A 24,845-nucleotide genomic window follows, 5' to 3' on the forward strand; every position below is an offset into this window, starting at 1 on the left:
AGCATGGTAATTATGGTAACTATCAGTGTTGATGGATGAAGATGGGGAGGATTATGGAGACATGTGAGTAGATGGGAGCAATTGAGTAACACTGTGCAACTGTCAGTTTCTCTGTAAATTATACTCATTTGTGGATGGCCCACATAATGCTACTCCAGGAACCTCAAATTTGTCTATGAAACCTGAGCCCCCACAGGAACAACCCCCTGAGAAAGCAAATGAGGTCGAAAGGCACCTCAATGTCGGGTCGTTCAGCAAGCACGAAGAGAAAATGGAAATTGATGATACCACAGGAAGTTAACATACCCGGTCAATCCTCACCATTAAGACAACCTTCATGTTGCAAAACAAAAGCATCAAAGAAACTTATTGCAAAAAATGCAAGTTTTCTAGTGCACACAAAAATGACCACGAGAATTCATCGGTGGTCACGTGGTAAAAGTCATCTGCTCTTGATAACAGGAAGTAACTGTAGAGTTATCTACCCTGAGACAGGAAGTAATGAGGGAGTGATCTCCCCTGATCTATATACCTATAAAGTTGAGTTTTTTTCTTGCTCTGACATTTATATTAAAAGCCTATTAAAATATAATATTTATGCATATTTTACGACTGGCCAATGCCAAGCAGCCTGCTAGTAGATATTTACAAAAGACAGATGAGGGCAGCCATTTGCTTTTTATGTAGATTTTAGCAATGAGCTGGAAGACATATTTTCACACTTTACAAGGAGTTATCTCTCCTGAGACAACATAACCAGGAAGTGAGCTCCCCTGCTAGCTATAATAGATTGGGGTGACCATTTGCTTTTTATGTGGATTTGGGGGCACATTTTCCACCTTTACAAGAAGTTAATCCTGTACATACAAATATATAAACATATACACATACCTAACTTTATATTATTAGATGTTATTGTCTGCAAATACTCTGCAAATTTTATTAAATCTTTGTTGCATTATCGATACATTCTCTGTAAAGATGTGTGCTCTGTTCTAAGTAATAGTTTGAAGATTTTCAATTGATTTGTGACCTCCACTCAGTCTTGACAGACAACAGATACCTAGCTCCCCGTGAGGGTGCTTGGCCAAGTAATTATGAAGCCAGATTTGCACAATCTTTCCTGTCTGCATTGCTTGATTCCAATGGCAACAAAAAATCCAACATAACTAAAAACAATGTTGAAAAAAGTGGAGTGCACATACAGCACTAGGTATTCCTAGAAGATTATCCATTTTAATACAGACACATCTCTCCCAGGCTATCTGATCCAGAAGTGAGTGATCATTTTACATTAAATTTATGTATGAAAGTGATCTCTCACTCTGAAATGTAAAAATCTTACCTGTTTCTATTTAATTCATATTTTGCAGAGATGCGAGCTGTTTACAAAACTAGAATGAGATTTATTTTTTCAGGAGAAAAGCCTAAAGACTCGAGACTTAGCAAAGTTTCAATTATCAATTGTTGACGACAGGTAATGTAAGCGTTCATGACCGAATGCTGCATAAATCTGCACACTTTCAGATGTACCTGAAATGAGGTCTTTTGTTCACTCCGACTCTTTATCTCCTCATAATACTCTCTATTTTGAGATAATAATAATAGCAGAATGATTTATCTAAAAATAAGGGAGAAGAATGGCACGTCTACACTTTCTAAAAAGCGAATCAAGAACACTGACCAGATTATCCGAAATAAATCTTATTTCAGTCTTGACACTGACCGCTCAATTCATCGAGGTATGCAATCTCGATGATGCGCTATTGATATTAACTAAGTTTAGCTGAATATGAGATCTAGCTGGAAAGTATCAGGCCGCCATCTTGAATATTTTGGAAAGCAATTGCACAGCCATGAATTAAGTTGGCAACAAATCATTGGGAACCTTACTGAATAGGCATCGAAGTACATTTTCTTATTGAGTTATTCAGTAGGCAATAATATGTCTTGCATTTATATATTATCTCTATATTAATAAAATTGCATGACAGATTTTAGTGTTTTTTGCGTCTATATAGCTTTACATACTGATTTTAACCCTAGACCTGAACTGGAAGACTTAAATTAGATTTGTTGCTAAACTCACTAAAAATAAATAAATAAATAAAATATAGTTGGATTATTCTCCCACTTCAGAAAATACTTGACTCTTCATGCAATTCTCTACCTGTATAATAGTCAAATTCAGACCAAAATGGAATACTGCTGCCATATCTGGGAAGGTGTTACTTAAATCACTGTTTCTTACCTCGAGAGAGTATAAAATTGATTTCACAAATAAATAGAAAAGAGGCTTGCCTTTTTTCTGTTGTTCATGGCCTTCGGGCCAAGATCAAAGTATAGTATTTGTTCCGGCAAATACTACAAGCAAAGACTATATGTGGGGGCAACCCCACGTATAAGACCTTGGTCAATGTAGGGGCAACCCTTCATACCAATTGTCCCTATCCAGCTCCTCTACTCCCCGGGGAGTTGGTCCCCATTTCCCCTTCACTTCTCACATTAAAAATCGGCCTTGTGCTTAATTTAATCGGTGGGGGGAGCAAATAAATACCAACCCCACATATAAGACCTTGGTCAATGTAGGGGAGACCCTTCATACCAATTGTCACTATCCAGCTCCCCTAGTCCCCGGGGAGTTGGTCCCCATTTCCCCTTCACTCCTCACATTAAAAATCGGCCTTGTGCCTAATTTGCTGGGTGGGGGAGCAAATAAATACCCTGTTGTTCTTGGCCTTCGGGCCGGGATCAAAGTGTAGTATCTGTTCTGCAGATGCTGCACTTAAGGTAATTTATCCCAGTCAATGGAGGGGAAACCCTCTATACTGGGATAATTAATATTTTTGGTAACCAGAGTGCCCCCTTTTGGCCTACTTTTAGGGGAGCTGGTTTTTACTCCACATTAAAAATGGCCTTGTGCCTAATTTGCTTTGATGGAATACAATAAAATTGATTACACAATCTAATGGGAGATTATTATTTCTCTTCCTTGTAGCACCTTCTTCACAGAAGAGACAATGCTAGTCTTTCTCTATAATATGTGCTTGACTGAGCTCCAATCTTTGTACCCCTATTACCTTGTATGATCTTCTCACCAAGAACTTGTTTCCCTTCCAGCACTGAAAAGGACTCTTTCTTCATTCTCACTGTGTGCTAAAATCAAACAGAACTTCTATAAGCAGAATTTATTTCCAAGAACATCCCACTTGTGGAACATGTTCTCATAGGATTATTTCCCTACAGACTACAACATGGTCATTTTTAAGTCCAATGTCAACAGCTTTATGTCGAGTCATCCTATGAATTAATCAAAGTTATCAATCATTTCATAGTACCATTCCATCATTCAATAGAAAATCTTACTAACCGGTAAATCTTTTTTTTTAGTAAAATTAACTAAAAGTTTATTTTAAAATAATTACGATACCAGTGTGAATTTCTGTTCCTTCCTAATCAAGTGAGCCATTTCAATATTTTGTTAATGATTGAAAATAAAAATAAAAATAAAATAAAAATAAAAACGCAAAGAATTAATTACTTTGTGACCTTTTGAAAATTTGGAAGCACTTAAACTGTCACTGAAACTGGCTTAAAAATTTTCTAATCAAATTCTCATGTATAAAAAGATTGAGTTTTTGAAGTTATTTATCCAATAATCATATAAATAAAAATGAAACAATATTACTATAACAAAATTAGTGATAAAATTATACAAGTTTGGTTCAATTAATAAAAAAAATAGGATTTTGAAGATTAAATTTAAGAAACTTGGTAAAATAAACAACAAACTAAAAAATAAAAAAATGAAAGAAAAAAAAAGACTGCCAGGGAGTTATAAATAGTCTAAGTGTGGGTTTGAATACATTTAATACAATAGAAGTTACAACAATACCTACTAATGGCAAAAAAATAGAAATAGAAAGTAATTAAAACCACTTAAAATACTATTTTTAAAATAGAAATTGCTCCAAATAAAGTATGAAGCTATTGATGTAAGTAGCTAGCAAAAACGGAATATGAATATTCGAAAGACAGAGAAAGGCCGATTGGCCTTAATCTTGAAAAGATCAAAATTATATATAGGAGGAAAACAGTCAGCTGAAAGAGTTCCACAAGACCGAAGTTCTTGAAAAGAAGCTACTGAAATAGGAAGCTATATTACAATGAGGTATCAAAACGGCGAAATGATGGAGATGATGTAGACCAGTTGACCAAATGATGGAGATGGTGGAGACCAGTTGACCAAATGATGGAGATGGTGGAGACCAGTTGACAAGTTAAACAAGATGAAACAAAGGAAGTAGTGTATTAACCCATGCAAATAACCTCCTCTGAATACTCCCCCAGGCGGCCAAAAGTTCTGAGCCTGCTATCATTCTTTTAGCCTTTAACTTATAGAGGAGCACAAATAATATATTCTCAGTGTATCTGTTATTGAAGTTCGTTATTTGCGTTTACATTCTTTCTTCTACATATTCAGTCATCTATAATATAAAGGGAAAAAATGTGTTTAAATGTATGTATGTATGTACGCATCTATGTATATTCAATGTATGTATGTCTCACAAAAACTTTTGAGAGAGGCGACAGATTTTCACAATATTGATATCATTTTGAAGCTCAACCCTTCAGACGACAAATATAAAAAAATTGGTCAAAAACTCTCAACTAGGCACTTTTCTATAGGGAGTGGTCGCTTCTTTCGCCGACATTTTCGATTGTCTAACCTTAATTTAAACCTATGTCACTTCCGGTTTGGCAATGGGTGCAACAGCTAATGCGTCACTTTTTTTTTTTTTCTCACTTTATTTTCTTCCTTTGCGGTACGGGTTCGAGCCTGTCTGTCTACTACCACATTTTTTTTTTTTTTTTGCACTCACCATTTTCCTTTTTTTTTTTTTTTGCACTCACCATTTTCCATTTTTTTTTTTTTGCACTCACTATTTTCCTTTTTTTTTTTTGCACTCACCATTTTCCATTTTTTCTTTTGCACTCACCATTTTCCATTTTTTTTTTTGCACTCACCATTTTCCTTTTTTTTTTTGCACTCACCATTTTCCTTTTTTTTTGCACTCACCATTTTCCTTTTTTTTTTTGCACTCACCATTTTCCTTTTTTTTTTGCACTCACCATTTTCCTTTTTTTTTTTTTTCTTTTTTTTGCACTCACCATTTTCCTTTTCTTTTTTTTTTCTTTTTTTTGCACTCACCATTTTCCTTTTCTTTTTCTTTTTTTTGCACTCACCATTTTCCTTTTTTTTTTTCTTTTTTTTTTTACTCAATCAACACCCTTACACACACCTCCACTTTCTTTTCCGCCTTAGCATCACGGGTTCGAGTCTGTCTGCCTACTACAACTTTATTTTTTTGCTCAACACACACCTTCAAACACACGGGCAACGCCGGGCACCCAGGCTAGTTTATTTATCTAGTAACATAGGGAGTAAATCAAACAATTCTGAAGACCACATGCCAGAATATTATTTATAGGAAAGAGAGAGACTAGCAACATAAAGTCTGTGAGAGAGGGGTTACAGAGAAGAAAGAGCCAATCAAATTATAGATACGTTTCTGAACCTGATCTTGCAGTAACTTGTCAACCAATGTATAAGGGTGCTTACGGAAGATTAATAAGTTTTAACGCTAGGATTAGATGCTGTCTGTTAAGTTTGATAAAGTTGACGTTACGTTCAATACAAGAGAGATAAAGGAAAGGGAAGAAAGAGAGGGGTGTTTGAAGAAAATACTAAGCTTTCAAACTCTTCTATTTTGCTGTCCCGAACCCCCACCCTCGCACTCTCCTGAGCAACGCAGAGTAACCATGCTAGTATCATGTGATAAAAAAAATTCTCCAAAATTTTTATGCTTGGTCTGGATTTATTGCTCTAAGGCAATGCTGAGGTTTTTCACTTAGCAAGAAAAACAAAGTAGAAATATTTAGTTAATTAAGATACTATTAAGTAGGAATAATTAGCTAATTAAGATGGATTCGGATAAAGTAAAAACAAAGAAGCAGTTGTGTCGACAAGATTTTTGAGTGCTAGTTTGGCTGCTTATCTACAAGAAAATAAAAAATATCTACACCGCCGTACACCTCTTATAATTTTCTTTTTCAATATATGAATCTTAACGAAGCTATGCTCTTTAAATTCCTTGTGTATTTGCTGTGGTGTTAGGATTGATTAAATTTTTTTGATTTGTGGAAAAATAAAGAAAATTAGGTCAGTTTAAATTAGTGTAAACTTTCCATTAATCAAAACAGATTAATAAACTCACTTTTTACTCATCAATTCATCTCATTCAAGGCATATCCCCCCCTCCCTTGGACGTAAAGGGTTTACTATTTGGAATAATGTCTACAGGGTGGAACGATAAAATTGCCCCCCCCCCCAAAAAAAATACTACAGCTTTATTTTAAAACTTTTTTTTTTGAAAAAATCAATATAGGTAACTTAATTATGTAGTAGAGCGGACATCTATTCAATATGGTCACCTTCAGCCTCAGTACAGATCTGGAACTGGGAGCATGCCTTTTCCCAAGTGCCGGTAGGTCAGGTTCAGATTGGGGGAGGAGGAGAACCAGTGAGAGAATGGTATAAAGTCGTAGCACTCCTTCTGAAGCCAAGCCTGGGTCTCTTCGGACTTGTGGGCTGGTGCAGAGTCCTGCTGCCACACCCAGCGTCTGCCAGCGGCCACTTGATTGCACCAGGGAATCACCAGACTCTTCAGCACATTCAAGTACACTTTGGTGTTGACTTTCAAGCTGACTTTGAAGATGTGAGGTGGCATAATATGGCTTCCATTTGAAACCATACCAAAGACCATAATGCTAACTGGAAGCTTTGTTTTCATCACATTGAGCACATCCCTGTTATCTGGATTTGCATTTTGAGGGTGCTGGCAATGGTCCTGTTGTCGTAAATTGGATCGGTAGATAGCACGAGTTGTCCAGTAGCTCATCTCCTATCTCACTCGTTGACCATTGTGTCACTTTAAGACATGATAGAGGGTTCCTATTGCTCTAGGGATTTGTACATAACTGGCTAACTAGTAAACAGTCTGCAATTAAAAAAAAAGAAAGCTGGTTTTCATCAAACAGAAACGGAATCATGTCTTTTCTAGGGCGACAATTTTATCGTTCCACTCTGTACAGGTGCACTATGTAGAGAGTGAAGAAGCAAGATGTTTGTTTGCATTACATTTAGATTTTAATATCTTAGTACAGAAAGAAGGAAACAGGGAGGAAATTGTTAGAGAAGAAGGCTTTCCAGCATCTAGGGGCCTCTACAATAAAAGGGTGGGATTTTTCTGTTTGTCAGGTTAGTCAGAGTTATTTATCTCAAAGGCATACAAGTTGCCTTCAGTAACCTCTTGCTGAATAATTGACTGAAGTGACACACAGTCACTAAAAAATGTTAACACGCATTTTTGAAACCAATTGTTTTCTTTGTAGCATGTTGGTTGCAATACAAAGTGTAGATCGCATAACAAAATGTAACCATCATTCTGAAGTAGATTCATGACACATAGATAACAAGTGAAGCATGCATGGTACCCCGTGAGTGCATAATGAACGAGGCATAAAAAACTAAGTTCAGCATTTGCCCCCTCCCCCATTTAGCCCCAAAAGTCCCCAGGGGACGTCAAATCCTGGTGAAAATGAATAAACGGTGCAGTTTTCGGTCTTAACATATGCAAATTTGAGTTCTGCACCATGCAAAAAAAGAAATCACTGTCCATCATTTCCCCCCCCCTCCAAAATCCCCAAGGCCTTAATATATTTAAATTTGAGTTCAGCACCATGCAAAACTGCTAAATAGACATACACAGGAAATTTTGGACAAATATGGTAAAATAATCCCAAAAACAGAGTGTTTTTATTAGCCCTAAAAAAGCCCTGGGGCACACCCAATAGCTATCGCGAAGTATAGACAAACAAAATTATATAAAATCAGTTAGTTACAACTTTTCAGAAAGTTTTATGAAAATCCAAAGCATCAATTTTTTTTAATAAGCACAAAAGTTACAATTTTAGTCATTTTAACTCGCAGGGCACCGCTAGGGGGGCAACCGGAATTTTCCCAGAAAATCCGTTCTGTTACTTTTTTACTCATATCGTCTTTAATGTTTGTGCAAAATTTCAAAATAATTCCAAGGCGTAGTTATTGAGAAAAGTGCAGACAGACGAACAGACGAATGGACAAGTGTGAATTTACACGTCCACCCTCCTTTTGGTGGTAGGTGGGGGGGGGCAACAATTGTAATCTGCATTGATTTTGGTTATGAACTTTTAACAGGGGAAATAATTTGGGTCTAAACATTAGATGTATTTTCTAAATATTTCATTGTAAAAACTGTGCAATGTCAACACAAACAAAAATCAAGAAAAGGAGATTCTAATCTGTCTATTTGCATATTCAATGACAAAACAGTATTTCAAACTTAAGTGTTACAGACTAACCAAAATTCTATTTTTAACTTGAGTGTAGCAGATTGACAGAGCCAGAGCCTTATATAGATACGCTATAGATACCCTGTCAACTTTTATTCATTTCAAGGTATTTGTTTATGCTTCCTATCTTAGGAAGTACCAGTAGAGATACTCAATGTTGGCCGGGATGTAAGAGCATTTTAAGATAAGCTAAGATCAATTAATAAACAACTGGTCTTATTCATTGAAATAATCAGATATTATTGTAGCACTTCAGGATAAATACGGTTACATTTTTTTTTTTTCATCAAATGTTAAAACCGGGGTTGCAAGTCTCAAGGAGAAAGCAGACTATTGCTGATGGCTAACTTAAAAACTCCTCTCCGCCACAATAGGATGAACTGTCTCTTAGATGTTCACATGTTGGATGATTTAACATTTGACACCAAATAAAATAACACTTATTTGCAATTATACAAAATTTCCAACATTTTCAAGAAATAAAAACAATGAAAAAAAAAAAAAAACGTTATTTTTATTCAGTGTTGTCCATCTTATTTTTTTTTACTTTAAACCAATTTTCTCTGTAAGTTTCTCTCTTTCTCCCTATATATATATGCCAAAAATTTCATGTACATAATTTGATAGCGTGTGAAAAATTACATGTGATTGACTCGACAACCATATCAATATCCAGAGAGAACAAACATCCCGTCATATACCTATGAGTATGTTGTTATTATTATTATACTAAAGTTAACTTAGTCAATATTTGCTTTGCTAAGATTTTTTTCTATATATTTAACACAGAAATCAAATACATGCTAAAATATTCCTCACTTTTGAGATTGAGTTATTCTTTTAAAATCTATCAGTTAAATTGTTCTACTTTACAAATAAATCATCTTAATTTCTATCAATTTCCTTGCTTCTATTCTATATGTCATCTTTTTGTTTATTAACAATCGATGATAGTAAAGAATAAAAAGAATGGAATTGTCCATTCTAAACAAAAGGGAATATCCACACAATCAGTTATAGTATTTAACTCACAGTCAAAGAAAGAGAGAAAGCAGAAAAGAGCTAATTTAGGATTTTATCTTTATTATTATTATTATTATTATTGCAAAAATCCTTTTTTCTTGATTCAAACAATTTAACCCCAGTAAAATGGGTGACTCCCCCCCCCCACACACACACATACAGCAGATGAAAGGATATGATGAAGTCGAGGAGCGTATATAAGAAAAAAATAGAATCAATGGAGAAAAATTTTAGTGAATGAGAATCTCTATATTGATTAGATTCTTCAAATTATTGTTCTCCTCTTCAGTGTTATTTTCACAATATTTCAGTCAATGTAACCTCTAACCGTCGTCAGGTGTACCTGGGTAAACTCGGGAATCTTTCTATTAAACTTAGCAATCTGCACGGAATTTCAAACAGGATCTATGAGGATAGTATGTTCTCATAGCATCAGGCATTACTAAGTAAAAGTCCTAAGTAATTCGCAATTGTATTTTTGGATTGCTCACACTGAAGATTGAACAATTAACCTCTAGAAGAGTAACTTTTACAAAAGAATTTTACCAAGTACTCTACCCACTGCGCCACGGGTTCTTATAAATTGCACTCTTAAAACTTTATATACAACAAGAGAAAATCACTAGTCAGAATCAAATATCGATTCGTTAAATGCATTGTTATTAACATGGAAAATGTGACAAGATAACTTTATATGCGAGATGACACTGTCTAAAGAGGTTGGCCACTGAATAGAACAATCCAATGGTTACAGTTTTTAAGTGAGAAGTCAGTGTAGACGTAGCTGTGAAAATTTCTATCACCTTTAAATTTATGCAGAAAAGGTAGTTTTTTTTTCATAGGTGCGGTACACATCATTCTCACCTCCTTTATCAACCATACTTTAGACAGATTTAGATTTTGAAAATGAAGAAAGAAAATATAAAACAAAAGCAGCCAGCTCTCTCTCCCCTACCAAACTTAATCAATTTTCACAAGATATAACAAAATAAATGCAATCTTGACAAGGTTTTCATAATTTATTTCTCATAAGAATTTTAAAAATTTGATAAAATGTTGAAATGTAAAACAAACATAAGCAAACACTCAGCCAAAGTGATGAATACAAATGACGGATATTAAAAATTCATTATAATTTCAGAAAAATTCAAGATTAATATTGCAAAGACAGATTTATTTCCATATACAATACTATGTATGAATATATTATTTATATTGGCACATGCAAATATATACAACTATGAAAATATATGGCAACTGAGCTACACAGATTATCCTGCCTTTCATCCCCTAGGAAATCATCTGTGCAGCTTAATTGCCATATATTCTCATAACTAGGACTATGACAACAGCATATTATATTCATTGTTTTGACTCGAGTGTGTATCCCTTGATATCTTATATGCTTTTATACGGAGTGATATGGTTCTCGGTTAATCAACGGTGTCTGTATTGGATATATACTCGAGAATCAAAGCAATAAAAAAAAACCCTATTCATAACTTATTGCTTAGCTCGACTCGCATATTGAGCACAGTTGAAGTAACCACTAAAAACTGATACATAAAACATTAGATCGCCTTATAACATTTTATGTGGATACATTATATATATATATATATATATTAAAATAAAGTCGTATTCCTGTCTGTTTGTTTGTTCACAATATAATTAATGTGCAAAGGTACACGGTTTCACAAACAAATGTTCATACTGAAAACGAATCTTTACACACTTTTCACTTAGCATGATTTCTATATATACAATTAATTCAAAGGAAATCTACGTTCAAGACGTAACCTTATTTGCATATTACAGTCAAGAAAATATATTTTAATAATTAGCTCCAGGTTATTAATTGTTTGTTGTAATAAAATTGTTTTAATTCTTCTATTTAGAAATATTATTTTAAGTTGATTGATTTTTAATTTAATTCATATTTAATTTACTTTATTTTTAATTATTAATATCTGATATCAGTTCCCTTTAAAAACGAAAGTTTATTTAACCTGAGAGTTATTTCTTCTTTAAGCTATAAAGATTATTTCACATTTAATTTTCGTGGACGAAAATGCTTCCATAAATCCAACATGCGTTCATGTTCAGGAAAATCGTAAGAAGTTAAGATATTTTGTGTATCTTAAATAGTATATTACTACATAGTCTACTTGCCAATATGTTTGAACCTGGCAAGGCCAGGTATATACAGCTAGTGTGTATGTGTGTGTATATATATATATATATATCTTTGAGCATCTTCTATTTCACTTAATCATCTTATTTCAATTAAATTTTTTTTTCTCACTACGGCTATAGAAAATATAAATATGTTTCTTCGTTTTGTTAATTTTGTCATTTTTTGTTTTAGCTGAGGATAGGGAATCCTACCAGATACCAGGCATTCACCTACTATTTCAGAGACTCAGAGATATTTTAAAGATTCTAAGTGTCTCTTTAAGAACAATTTTTTATCTTGCACTTGGTTCATCAGGTATATTCACCGGGTAGAGTTTAAAATTCTTTGTATAGTAGCCATCCCCATGAAGACATTATAATTGGATGTCACCAAGTAACCTAGATGATGATTATTATATGAAATCTAAATGTTTTGTCAGCTAAAATATGTATTAAGCATGTTAACTTTAGAAAATGGAATTTTAAAACGGTTAGGAATTTTAGTTTACCTAAATAATGAGTAAATATTCGATTGATTCTTTAGTGCTACGTTGCAGTAATGACGTAGTTAGAAAGGAAGAGTTTGAGATATAGACACCAAGAAGAGATGGGTTTGAATCAGTGAACATACCAGTTAGCAGTTTGAGAGAGATCGTCAGAGGTTAGTCGAGCTGGAGAGTGGACACATAGCAAAATTTAAGGGGGCAACATCAAAGATGGGGGTGTGGGGGACATCAACTAGAGTGTTGATTGTCTTTCCTCAGGAAATCTTCTTGCAGCTTACAAACCGTCAAAAACTAACCAACGGAAGAAGGTATGTTTCCCTTCCTTTTTTGGCCTCACAAAATTCCAATAGAAACTGATCAATCGACTGAATGTGTTACCATAATTACACACAAAATTAGTGAATCTATCGACAAATGTTCCTTCTTTAGAGCAATAGCTCTTGACATATCAAAAGCATTTGATAAGATTTGGCATAAAAGTCTACTTCACAAGATTTCAAGCTATGGAATATCTGGAAATGTCTTCTCAACTATCGAATCCTTTTTCTCTGATACGTTTATACAAGTCGTCAATGGACAAAAGTCAGAAACTCAAAGCATCATTGCTGGTATGCCTCAGGGATCCATCCTATATCCAACTCTTTTCCTGATCTTCATCAATTATCTTCCAAATTCATTTGTCATCATTCTTTAAGTTCATTTGTCGACATATACACAGACAATACTACCATCTATGGCAACACTTCAAAGGCCAGCAATGACCAAGCTCTCTCTCTCTCCCTCTCTCTCCTCCAACCTTGAACATATAGTGAAATAGGGCAAAAGGTGGCTGTCTAATTTTATGTATCCAAAACCAAGCTATCTTTTCACCACCAATGCTCTGATCTCAGATTAATCCAAATTGAAATGAATGGCTTTCGTCTTGAAGCACCCTGCTTCAACAAGCTTCAGAAAATGACCTTCATTTCTAGCATGAAATTAAAACTTAGATCAAATCTGTTGCCAAATTCATAGAAAAATGGTTGCATCATTCTACGCTCCAGAAGATATCTAACTTCAGACAAAATCCTTAACTTGTACAAGAGCCAAATGCAGCCTAAAATGGCATACTGTTACTACATCTAGGGGGAGAGGAAGCTGTTCAGCATACTCTCTCCTATCCTGACAGGGTTCAAACGGGCTTCAAAACCTAATAGGTGATGTCCTTTTTTCCTTCCTGCAACCTCTAACAAAAGAGACATTGTAAGTCTATCTTTACTCTACCGTTATTTTCATGGTAAGTGCTCGACTTATCTATGGTCCTTCCCCTGCAAGACTTTTCCAGCAGGTACTCATCTAGACCCCCGACAAACTCCACAAGCAGCGAAGTCCCACCCCTACACAGTTGAGATCCCTAGATGTAAGAAAGCCTTTTACTCTAATAGCTTCTTCCCCAGAACTGCAGGGCATTGGAATTCCCTTCTGGTTTCCTGCTTCCCCAACTGTACTGACATGCAGAAGTGTAATGTGAACAGACATCTTGCAGCTAAACTCCCTATATAGTGCCCCTTCAACTTAGGTCCCTAACCCCCTACATCAAAGTGGCAATGTGCCTTGTTTGAGGTGAAAATGTAATTAAAACAAAAAACAAAAAAAAAAAACGTGATCAACAATTTCCCCCACTCTATCTGTATCTAAATCTAAACAAATTCCATGAACAAAGTTTCTTTCCAGGAAGTGGGTATCTTTGGAATTCTAATGTACCACAGTTCTGTTTTTTAGCTGGCTGCAACACAGTCGTCTTTAAGTTCAATTTAAACAAGTTCCTGTTGAGCTGCCCCCTTAAATAATCAAATTCCCCCAACCACTACCGTTCACTAGGCTGCTGTCTCACCAACCATATCCGTTTGTTCTGATATATATGCACATACCTGTGTACATACACATATATACAGTATGTACGTGCACAGCCACACACACAAGCATATACATGCACATACTCTATATACCTATTTATACACACGTATGTATATATATCAGAATAAATGGATATGGTTGTCAAATTACAATAGGAAATAAATCTATATCATGTGAAAGAAAGCCAAAACAACAAAACAATATTTTTGGCAGCCTCCAATAACTGTGTGTGATTTTATTAATCAATTTGTGGCAATTTATTTTATAAGAGTCAATAATAGAAGCAACAGCCTTGTTCCGGCAATTCTTTGCACCAAACTGATTTTGTCAAATATATTTCTCCAGATTAAGATAATTTCTCTCCCTCCTTTTCACAATAATAATAAAAAATGCAATCATTAAAGCACCTAAAAATATAAAGCATCTATATTCTTAAACTTTATTTCTTATATATATATATATGATTACTTCATTTAATCACATAAATTTATATATGAAAATATAATTTTATGCGCAAGTTTTCAATATTTCAACAGTGCTCAATACATAGGTAGAGCTAGGTAGTAAGTTATAAAAATATATATGGCATTTAAGCTACAGACTATTCCATATGTATTTTCATAAATTACTATATATATATATATATATATATATATATATTGGTATATATAGGGTGGAATGATAAAAGTGTCGCCCTAAAGAAAACGACACCACAGCTTTATTTAAAAAATTTATTGAAAAAAATCAATTCAAGTAACTTGATTATGTAGTAGAGCTGACATCTATTCGATGTAGCCACCTTCAGCCTCAATCACTGCCTCGATACAGGTGGGGAACTGAGAACATGCCTTTTCCACAAGCGCTGGTGGCGATCAGGCTGGCTTTGGTCTTGTGGGAGGTCATGTTGGTGATGTTCTCGACGTATGACCAAATGAAGTAGTCCAGTGGGTTCAGGTCAGGGGAGTACCAGTGAGAGAAGGGTACAAAGTCGTAGCACTCCTTCTGAAGTCAAGTCTAGGTCTCTTTGGATTTGTGAGCCGGCGCCAAGTCCTGCTGCCACACCCAGGGTCTGTCAGCGGCCACCTAACTGCACTAGGTGATAACCACACTCTTCGGCACATTCAAGTACACTTTAGTGTTGACTTTTAAGCCGACTTTGAAGATGTGAGGTGGCATGATATGGCCCTCACTTGAAACCATAGCAAAGACCATAGCCGTGGCCGGAAACTTTGTTTTCATCACCCTAAACACGTCCCTGTTATTTGTGGCAATCCAGTAATTCATTTTGTGGGTGCTGGCAATGGTCCTGTTGTCATAATTTGGATTGATAGAGAGCATGAGTTGTACAGTGGCACATCTCAGATCTCGCTTGTTGAACATTGTGAACCGGTTTTCATCAAAAATTAAAATAACATTAATAGAAATAAATTTCTGTATACTTATAGGTTCTAACCTCCTGAAATAAATGAGGGCCACCTTGCGCTCCTGTTTCAAGCCCTGAACTTCAAATTAACATTTTTTTCCCTACTACTTTCTATAATTTTCAAGTTTGAAATCAAATCAAATTTTATGTCTACATCTTATTGATATCATGCATGACCGCAGCCAGACGATGATGTTGTTTCATGAAAGTGACACAATGTTCAATGAGCGAGGTCGGAGATGTGCTGCTGTACAACTCATGTTCTCTACCAATCCAAGTTATGACAACAGGACCATTGCCAGCACCCCCAAAATGTAAATCCTGGTGGGTCAACACTTGAAGGCACAGCTCAATGAAGATTTTGGCCACGATTTGTGTCTTCGATGTAGTTTCAGGTGAGGACCACATTATGCCACTTCACATCTTCAAAGTCAGCTTGAAAGTCAACACCAAACTGTACTTGGATGGGTTGAAGAGTGTGGTGATCCCCTGGTGCAATCAGGTGGTTGCTGGCAGACTCCAAGTGTGGCAGCAGAATTCGGCGCTGACCCACAAATCCAAAGAGACCCAGGCTTGACTTCAAAAGAAGTGCTACGACTTTGTATCTTTCTATCACTGGTCCCCCTCTTCCCCCGACTTGAGCTCGTTGGGTTGGTTGGTTGGTTTATTGGGGCTTCACGGCATATAACCCACTGTGGGTCATTTAATGCCAAGCTATGTATTTAGTTGAGATAGTTTCTGTTGTTTGAGCTCGTTGGGCTACTTTGTTTGGTTATACGTCGAGAACATCACCAACATCACCTTCCATATAACCCAAGCCAGCTTAATCGTCGACGCTTGTGGAAAAGGCATGTTCCCAGTTCCGAGGCAGTGAATGAGGCTGAAAGTGGCTACATTGTCAGCTCTGCTACATAACCAAGTTATCTGAATTGATTTTTTCAATAAAAGTTTTAAAATACAGCTGTCGTTTTCTTTAGGGGCGACACTTTTATAAAAAAAAAAAAAAGACTTGACCACACCCTTTCCTTATTCTTCTCTTCCTGACAGACTACCTAGTTAAAATAAATAAGATTAAACAAATAAAAATAAAATATCTATATAAAAACAACTGAAAAAGTTTTTTTTAACAATTACTATTGATGACAATCACGGATCAAAAGTGCTTGATGAAAAATGTCCGACACAGAATCACTCGGCTACATACTACACAATTTGCCACGATAGGCCAAAAGAAATGCTTACGAAATCGAGAAAATTGGCAGAAAGATAAGAAAATGAGAGAACTCTGTCATATTCAACCAGATATGCTTTAAAAATGACTTGCTGCCTAAATACATACACATTTTTTATTTGTTTTACATAAGCATTTATATGTCGCTACACATTCATGAGCATGTTTCGGTCAGCCAGTTACAGGTGATATTGCTTATGCAAAAGAATAGTCTGTAATGGAAACTGTAAGAAGTCTCCAGCACAAAATTAATCAGGAGGTTGCATCACGTGATATTAAAAAATAAAATAAGCTAACAGCATTTAATATATGTGAAAAAAGAAATAAAGAGACAATATATATATATATATATATATTAAAACAAGAAATAATACAAATGATAATAATATCAATAATAATAAAATTAAAACAAGCCGCACGTGTATGGTCCCCCTCTTGTGCTGCAGTAGAGATGATGCCACAAAAAATAGTGAAGAAATGATGAATGTGAGAAGTGTGAAGGGCCAACATTGCCTTCACATTTTCTCTAAGTTTCAGAAAAATCTAATGGATGGGGCAAAAGTTATGGGGTAATAAGTGTAATTTTTGCAATTTTGAGCTCCTGGAAATGCCGAATCCCAGTGAAAATGGACAAACGGTGCAGTTTCACGTCTTAAGACATGTACATTTGAATTCAGCACCATACATATTAAGTTTTTGAGTAATATTAAAACAGAGCTCCAAAAAGGCATGTTTTTTTAGCCCTAAAAGTCCCAGAGGGATGCGAACCAGAATTTTGCCAGGGTAACCCATACTGAATTTATATTAAGAACAATGGCCTACACATTTTGGCCAAGTTTCAGGAAAATTTAATGGATGGATCAAACATTATGGAGCAAAAAGTGTAATTTTTAGCCATTTTTGACCTCTTTTGAGCCCCTGGGGACGCCGAATCCCAGTATAAATGGATAACGGTGCAGTTTCAGCCCTTAACACATGTATATTTGAGTTGACCACCATGAAAAAGAGCCACAAAAAGGGGCGTTTTTAGCACTAAAAGTCCCTAGGGACCCGAACCAGAATTTTGCCAGGGTCACCCATACTGAATTCATATTAAGAGCAATGGGCGTCACATTTTCAGAAAAATCTAATAAATGAACCAAAAGTTATGGGGTAAAATGTGTCATTTTTGGCCATTTTGGGGCATTTTTTACCTCTTTTGAGCCCCTGGAGACGCAATAGGAATTTTGCAAAAAAAATTTTTTTACTGTGCACATCTATTTAATGAAATACAATTTGTGACAAAATTTTAAGAAAAACTAATGGGCAGTTATCTGGCAATCGTCTGAAATAATGGCAGCACTGACGCCACTGAAAACATAGTTCCCTCTCTGATAAATCGGGTTTGGTTGTTTTTGTTTTACGGCATATCAACCCTTTTCAGGTTATTTAATGCCGAATCCAAAGATTTTGAAGAACAATTTTTTAATAGAGTATATTTGTTTTTTTTAAGTCGGTTTCTATTTAACCCATAATTGGGACCCTAACCAGTACTACCAGTCCAGGTCAGCTGGGAGCAATGGCAATTAAAGGGTGGCTCCACACTCCCCAAAGGTCGCAAGCTGGGGCCTCACCATCGGATATAGTTTAAGGTCATATCCAGGAACGTGATAAATCTGGGGAATCAATAAAATAATAATAATCATAATAAAATCATAATTATAAAACCACAAAACTATAAAATTAAAAATTATACACTGATAAAAATTAAAAAAAAAACCTAAGGCAAAAGAAAAACTCAAATATATCTTAATACCATGGTGAATGAGAGGTAAGCAGACAGGAAATTCATTAGACAGTTTTTAGATTAGTGTCTGAGTCAAAAAATAAATAAGAATATCAACCTGTATGTACATTGAGACCAAGTTAATGGTTTTGCCAGCTAAAGTGACTTTTGGTTGAAGATTACAATTTTAATAAAGTGTTAAAAACGAATTAAAAATATATGAATCGAAATTAAATAAACAAATAAAACTGTAATAGAATAATAACAAAAATAAGAATAATAATATATCTTGCTCTCCTTCGATATTCAGCATTGTTCTATGAACCTCATTTAAACTTGATTGGTTGCTTAACCGCTGGAAAATAGTAACCTGGAATAATTATATACAGAGTGGAACGGTAATCAATGCAGCTAACTTGATTATGTAGTAGAGCTGACATCTATTCAACGGTGGTTAGTAGGAGAGTTCAGTGTTCGTGCGCGCTTGTATTTATAGTAATCATGGAAAGAGTTTTTTGATGTGGAGATGAAGATTAGATATAGGTTAAACTTGTTGGGAGAAAGAGAAAGGTGTTCAGTGTATACGTCATAGGAGCGTGCATCTGATAGCAGAGACGGGACAAAGGATTAGTGTCTTGCGATAGGAAAGACTGCATGTGTGAAGCACACATGGAAACAGGTTTTGATGACAGCCATGTTAGCTTGTTGTACTTACATCAGGCCCCAAGCAAGGTCTGCTGCCAGGTAGAGCAGGGAGGAAAGTGAAAGAGGGTTTGTCAATTTCGCCTTTTATGTACTCGATCACGTGATTGAGAGCTGGCTTGTGATGGACAAGCCAGGGAAAAGATGGATTTCAAATCTCGAGCCGCGAGAATTAACTCCTGCTACTTTGCTTGTTGCAAGTTCGTCTGCTACAAGGCTCTCAAAATTCGTACTAGAATTGTTCACAGGATAAAGTACTAAGTAAAGTTCAATTGTAAGTGACAGTCTTTTTATGGTTTAAGGTTCAAGCGTCTAGCGGGCAATACTAAGAATACAATTGCAAATGACTTAAGATTTCTACTTGGTGGTAGATGATGGAATGAGAGCATGATACCTCTGTGGATTAAATAAGGGGTTCCGTTTCAAATTGCGTGCAGATTCACGAGTTTAACAAGAGATACCTGAAGAAGATTGGAGATTACACTGGCCGAAACGTTGTGAAAATGACACTCAAAATGAAAACAAAGAATCAAAATGAAAACAAAGAATCTAAATCATCCTCATCTAAAAACTTCAGAAAAACAAGAAATCGAATCTTGAAAATACAATCAAGAAAAGTTATTAAAATTAGCATCTTCTGCGATAGGGAATTTCAAGGGAGAAAAATAAGCACCTCCTCCTACTCCCCGCCAAAGGTTTTCCATAAAGCGAGGAACCTTAATTGCCTACTTACACAATTCCAAGATAAATTTACACTAAAATTAAATTCAGATTCTTTAATAAAGCAAGGGAAATCGAAATGAAATTTAGAGGAAAAAAAAGGTCAGAAGAAGAAAAAAAAGTTACTTCTAGAAATTTATCAAGCAAATGGTACACGCCCTGCTCCAACCCTCTTAAACAACTAAGGTGCTTCTGCCCATTCATTAAGCGTGCTGACTTTATCTGAGAAATTCCATCACAAATTAAAGATAGGCTGGCATTTTACATTTGAACATTGGCAAAAAAGAAAAGAAAAAATACGAAAAATAAATTGTGTTTAACCTCCGCCCCCCCCCCAAATTGTCTTTCCATTTTCTGAAAAAATTGGTCAGTGTAAAAAAAAAAAATTTTTAATGTAATTTTTTTCATGATAATGCGATTGTGAAGTAAAAAAAAAAAAAAAAAATGGCCATTCTTTCTGTAATTATTTTATACACCCAACTTGCGCAGTTTCCCTTACAGAATGCAAGTCAGCAGATATATTTACAAAAACTATTCTTTCGATAAAAAAAAAATGTTTTGTCAGCATACAAGAAAAGAAACAAACTATTAAAATATGTTGGTCGTTGCAAAAGTATAACGTATTTATATCAAAATTTGTATCTCTCTACCATTCTTTATCCGTCTCTTTCTCACTTTGCCCTCCCTTGTCCCCCCCCACCCCGACCCAAACGCCTCTTTCTCTTCTACCTTGCCCATTCCTCTTTCAAAATACAAAGAAAACTCCTTTGTATAATACATTCCTCAGGAAAGGAGTCGACATTTTATTTCCAAATTAATATACAAGAACATTGAAAATAGCTGAAAACTGTTCCCCTCAAAATCTAGGCCAAAGAATGAATAAATTCTTTTAAATTTTAGATATTATAAAATAGCAATTAAGAATATACCAACGTTGTAGGTGTTTGTTTAGTAGTTGTTAACTTTTAGTTGGACATAGATACAGAAATCTGTCCTAGCGGGGGGGGGGGTACCCGGCGATGCCCGGGTGTTTTAAGGTAAATCAAAACTCCGGGGGGGGGGGGTTAAATAATAAAAAAAAATGTTTTGGTAGGTGAGTATGAGAATCGAACCCGTGCCCTTGAGTTGGAAATTAATGTGTGAAAAAAAAACCGTGCTATGTTAACCATTGAGCCACGCCGACAGACAACATTAAGCAGCTCTTTATCAGGCATATCTTTTCGAACTTAGGAATCTGTATGTCCAACTCTGGCGCCCACACAGAATTTAGAACTGAATTCTTTATTTAATCCATGGGATTAGACTTTTTTTGAATCGAAAGCCATGTTTAATTTCAGAAGAGCTTCTGATGGGGAACTAATCTAAGTCCTGGAGATGAAAAAGTTTTTGGTGGGTAACTGATCTGTACAAGTTCTGGAGATGAAAAATAGTTTTCAGGTAGCTGATCTGTACAAGTCCAGAAGATGAAAAATAGTTTTCAGGTAGCTGATCTGTACAAGTCCAGAAGATGAAAAATAGTTTTCGGGTAGCTGATCTGTACAAGTCCTGGAGACGAAAAAGAGTTTTCGGTGGGTAGCTGACCTGTATAAGCTTTGGACTTTACAATTTTGCAAAGGTTTTTCATATGTGGACATGAAAAATTATGTGCAGGAATTCTAAAATATCCAATATTTTTATGGAGTAATTCTGGTTTCTGATTGGTTGCTAGCAGAACGTAGACCATTTGATTGGTCAGTTTCTTGAATCTCAGCCAGACAGGTACGGGGCCAGGAACTAGCCCCATACCTATCAGGCTGATTGTCAAGAAACCCCTCCCAGATCTTGCCACCCGGCTTTTGGGTGGGGTAAGTTCATTGCTTGCTGCCTGAGGCGACCCGACTGAGGAATGCCGACATGGATGCTCAGGCAATTTTTGCTAGGCCGAATGAACCTTCATGAGCAGTGACTTTCCAAGAACATTACCATCTTCAAGTCCAATGCTAAATTTTTATTGAGCTGTCCTCATCAAAGATCAAAATCTGGCCAATTTCGACCATCATCTTCAACCTTTATGGTCAGTGGCGGCTCATGTATAGAACTGTGGAACGTGAAAAATTACAAGACTTGAATCGGGTTACTTCATTGGTTGATTCGTTTTTAATTACAGCATTTCTCATTGGTTAATTAGAATTTTAACCTGCGAGTGCGGGCATGTTTCAACTGAAAACTTCAGTCCAGGAAAAGATTTCAAGCAGGATGAACTCATTAATTTTCTTATTAATTTAAGGGCCTTTTGGTGCTTAATATTGTCTCAGTACCTTTGAGACAATTTAACATACTAAGTTAGGTGTTCTTTTTTTAGATGTAATATCGTCTTTCTAATCAGTAAAGAATATTGACTTTGGGTTTTACCACTTTGTCAGAATTATCCACTTTTTGAATTCGAACATTGTTTAAAATGAACTACAAGCCATGGACTAACGATAATCTTCACAGAAGATATTTTCCCTTCCACTTCATCATGAAGTCTTACCTAGCAGGCTCAGCCAAAGCAGCAAAATTACACAACATAATTTTGCAGATGAAACGACCTGCCTTTAATCAACAGGTAAGTGTGCTTTTCAATGTCATGTTTAATTTTCCCCTCTGTCAGAATTCTATGCTATGTGAGAAGAAATTTCTGACATACTTTAATTATGGTTTTAGTTAATTATTTTACATTTTGACTAAAATTGCAAAATTATGACTTATTTAGTTTTAATTTGCCTCATGAGTTGCAGAATTATGATTTCTTTCATTTTTAGTTTTGCCTTAACGGCAAAATTATAATTACTTGTTTTGAATTTGCCTTAAAATTACAAAATTGAGATTTATTTTAATTTGCTCACATTGCAAAATAAGATTACTTCTTTTAAAGATGCCGCTAATGGGGAAAAAAAAATCATACCTATTAAGGGGCTTATTGTCCCATTTTAATAAAACTTTTACAAGTGCTTAAGAAAACAAATACACGTAATCAATCTAAATTTTAACCACGTGTTGATATATAAAAGAAAATGAACCTAGACGGTCTCACTAACATTTTTACCTTTTCAACATGTAAGGGTCAGAGGCTATACTGCAACCTAAAATACACATCTGCCCTAACTTTACTTTCATGGAGAGATAAGTAAATTTCAAGTTCTTTTTTTAATAAAAAAAATTAGTTATAAAAAATGTAAATAATATGTATTTAAAAAATGTTTTTTTTTGTTTTTTTTTGTTTGCTTCCAAAAAAACGTAAACTTTTCTTTATTCTGTAAAGTTTTAAAAAAATAAATTCATAATTTTTTGATTATTCTGTACGGCTTACAAAATTTTAAATATTTTTGATTAAAAAAAAGTTTTTGTGCATTATCCGATTCCACATGCTTAGATTAAATGGCAAAGTTTAAAATATATGCATTTAAAAAAAAAAAACAACAGTTTTAATCACAAGCATATTTTGTTATGCATCTATTTTTAATTAAAGAAAACCTTTCCGTAAATAAAAACTTATTTTTGTAATAGTAATTTTTTCTTTAATAAGAATCTATGATCTAAAAGGTACAAAAGTACAATTCAACTTCCGGTTGAGTTGAATCACAAATTAAATACTACGTAAACATTGTTTAATTGATATTCTACTAATAGACTACCTAGTACCTAACTTTTCCCAACACTTGGATAAAAAATTTAAAAAATAAATAAAATTTAACCATGGCCTCCGTGCATCCCCAAGTTTTGTAGCGTGGACAAAAGATGGTTTTAGAACTTTAAGAAAAATAGAACTGAAAAGTAACTACAAATAAATATGAGAAATTTAGTGAAGCCTACAGACTTTCACTCAATCATCTATATATATAAAAGCGAAAATGTATGTATGTATGTACGCTTTTCCTCAATGTCAACAAAAGGCTTCTTTCAGAGAAGCGCTCGCTCGCTTCACAACTTCTTAAAACGTTTTATATCATCTATAAATTGTAATATCTCACAGTTAACCATGGAGCTCGCCTGTCTATTTAATTTTATTGACTTTCAAACGTTAATTATTCGACATTTCCTGCATCGGCATGCGTTACATTCAGTTTTTGGTATAAACAAAAAGAGAAACTCGACTCTAATCACTGGCGTAATTACAGTGATCTCTAGAGAGCTAAGTAACGTTTGGTCATTGTCGACTTCGTCATATCAGACGGTAGCTTTCATTTCGAGACGAGACGCTCCCTCTAATAAACAGGGAGCGGATTTTTAAAAACAAACAAACCGATTTATTCACCTCATTAAAAACTGTCCCACACAAAATGCTAACTGCTGAATACCTATCGCCGTCACGTCAATCAAAAACGCGCACCTGTTTTTTTTTCACACTTTATTATTTTCCAACTGCGCATTGTCAAGGCTTTGTTTTTTTTTCACGGGCGTCAAGGCTTCGGGTTTTTTTCACACACACCTACAAACACTCGGGCAACGCCGGGTACCCCTCGCTAGTCTATATATATAAAAGCGAAAATGTGTGTATGTATGTTTGTTTGTGTGTCCACTAAAAACTTTCGACAGCCAGAACAAAAATTAATAAACTTGGTATCCTATTGAAGCTCCATCCTTCGCCCAAAAAATATCGAAAAATTGGCCAAAAATGTTCATTTTTTCATCCTGAAATCGACAATTTTCTATGGGGGGGGGGTGCAGGTAAACAAAAACCGTCCTCTCATGACGACGACCAGTTCTACACATGCGTCAAATGACGTCATGGCCTGATTTAGTTTAAATAGTTGAAGAGCTGATTAAATTTCATGTACGTCGGGTTAGCTCAGTTGGTTAGATCATTGGTTCATTATCTAAATATTCTGGGTTCGAATCGTGGTGTGAGCAGTGTTATTTAAGCCATTTTTCACGTAACGTTTGTTTTTCTGTTTTTTTTTTTGTTTTTTTTACTTCGCTTATTCTTAG

The 24,845-nt window shown here is 35.1% G+C and overlaps 1 protein-coding gene across 17 annotated transcripts in view; it reads right to left on the reverse strand.

Moving 5' to 3' along the window:
• The window catches only part of LOC145239882 (oxygen-dependent coproporphyrinogen-III oxidase-like), a 985,985-nt gene that overhangs the window by 574,298 nt on the left and 386,842 nt on the right, over window positions 1–24,845 (reverse strand). For 2 of the 17 annotated variants that reach the window (XM_080103488.1, XM_080103480.1), the window contains exon 5: window positions 18,245–18,363. The exons of the other annotated variants lie outside the window; for them this stretch is intronic. The gene's annotated coding sequence lies outside the window, so the exon portion shown is untranslated. The remainder of the gene's footprint in view (window positions 1–18,244; window positions 18,364–24,845) is intronic. 17 annotated transcript variants of the gene reach the window in all.

The sequence above is a fragment of the Euprymna scolopes genome, chromosome 19, assembly GCF_053919585.1.
Source record: "Euprymna scolopes isolate OS-2025 chromosome 19, ASM5391958v1, whole genome shotgun sequence".
Classification (NCBI taxonomy): domain Eukaryota; kingdom Metazoa; phylum Mollusca; class Cephalopoda; order Sepiida; family Sepiolidae; genus Euprymna; species Euprymna scolopes.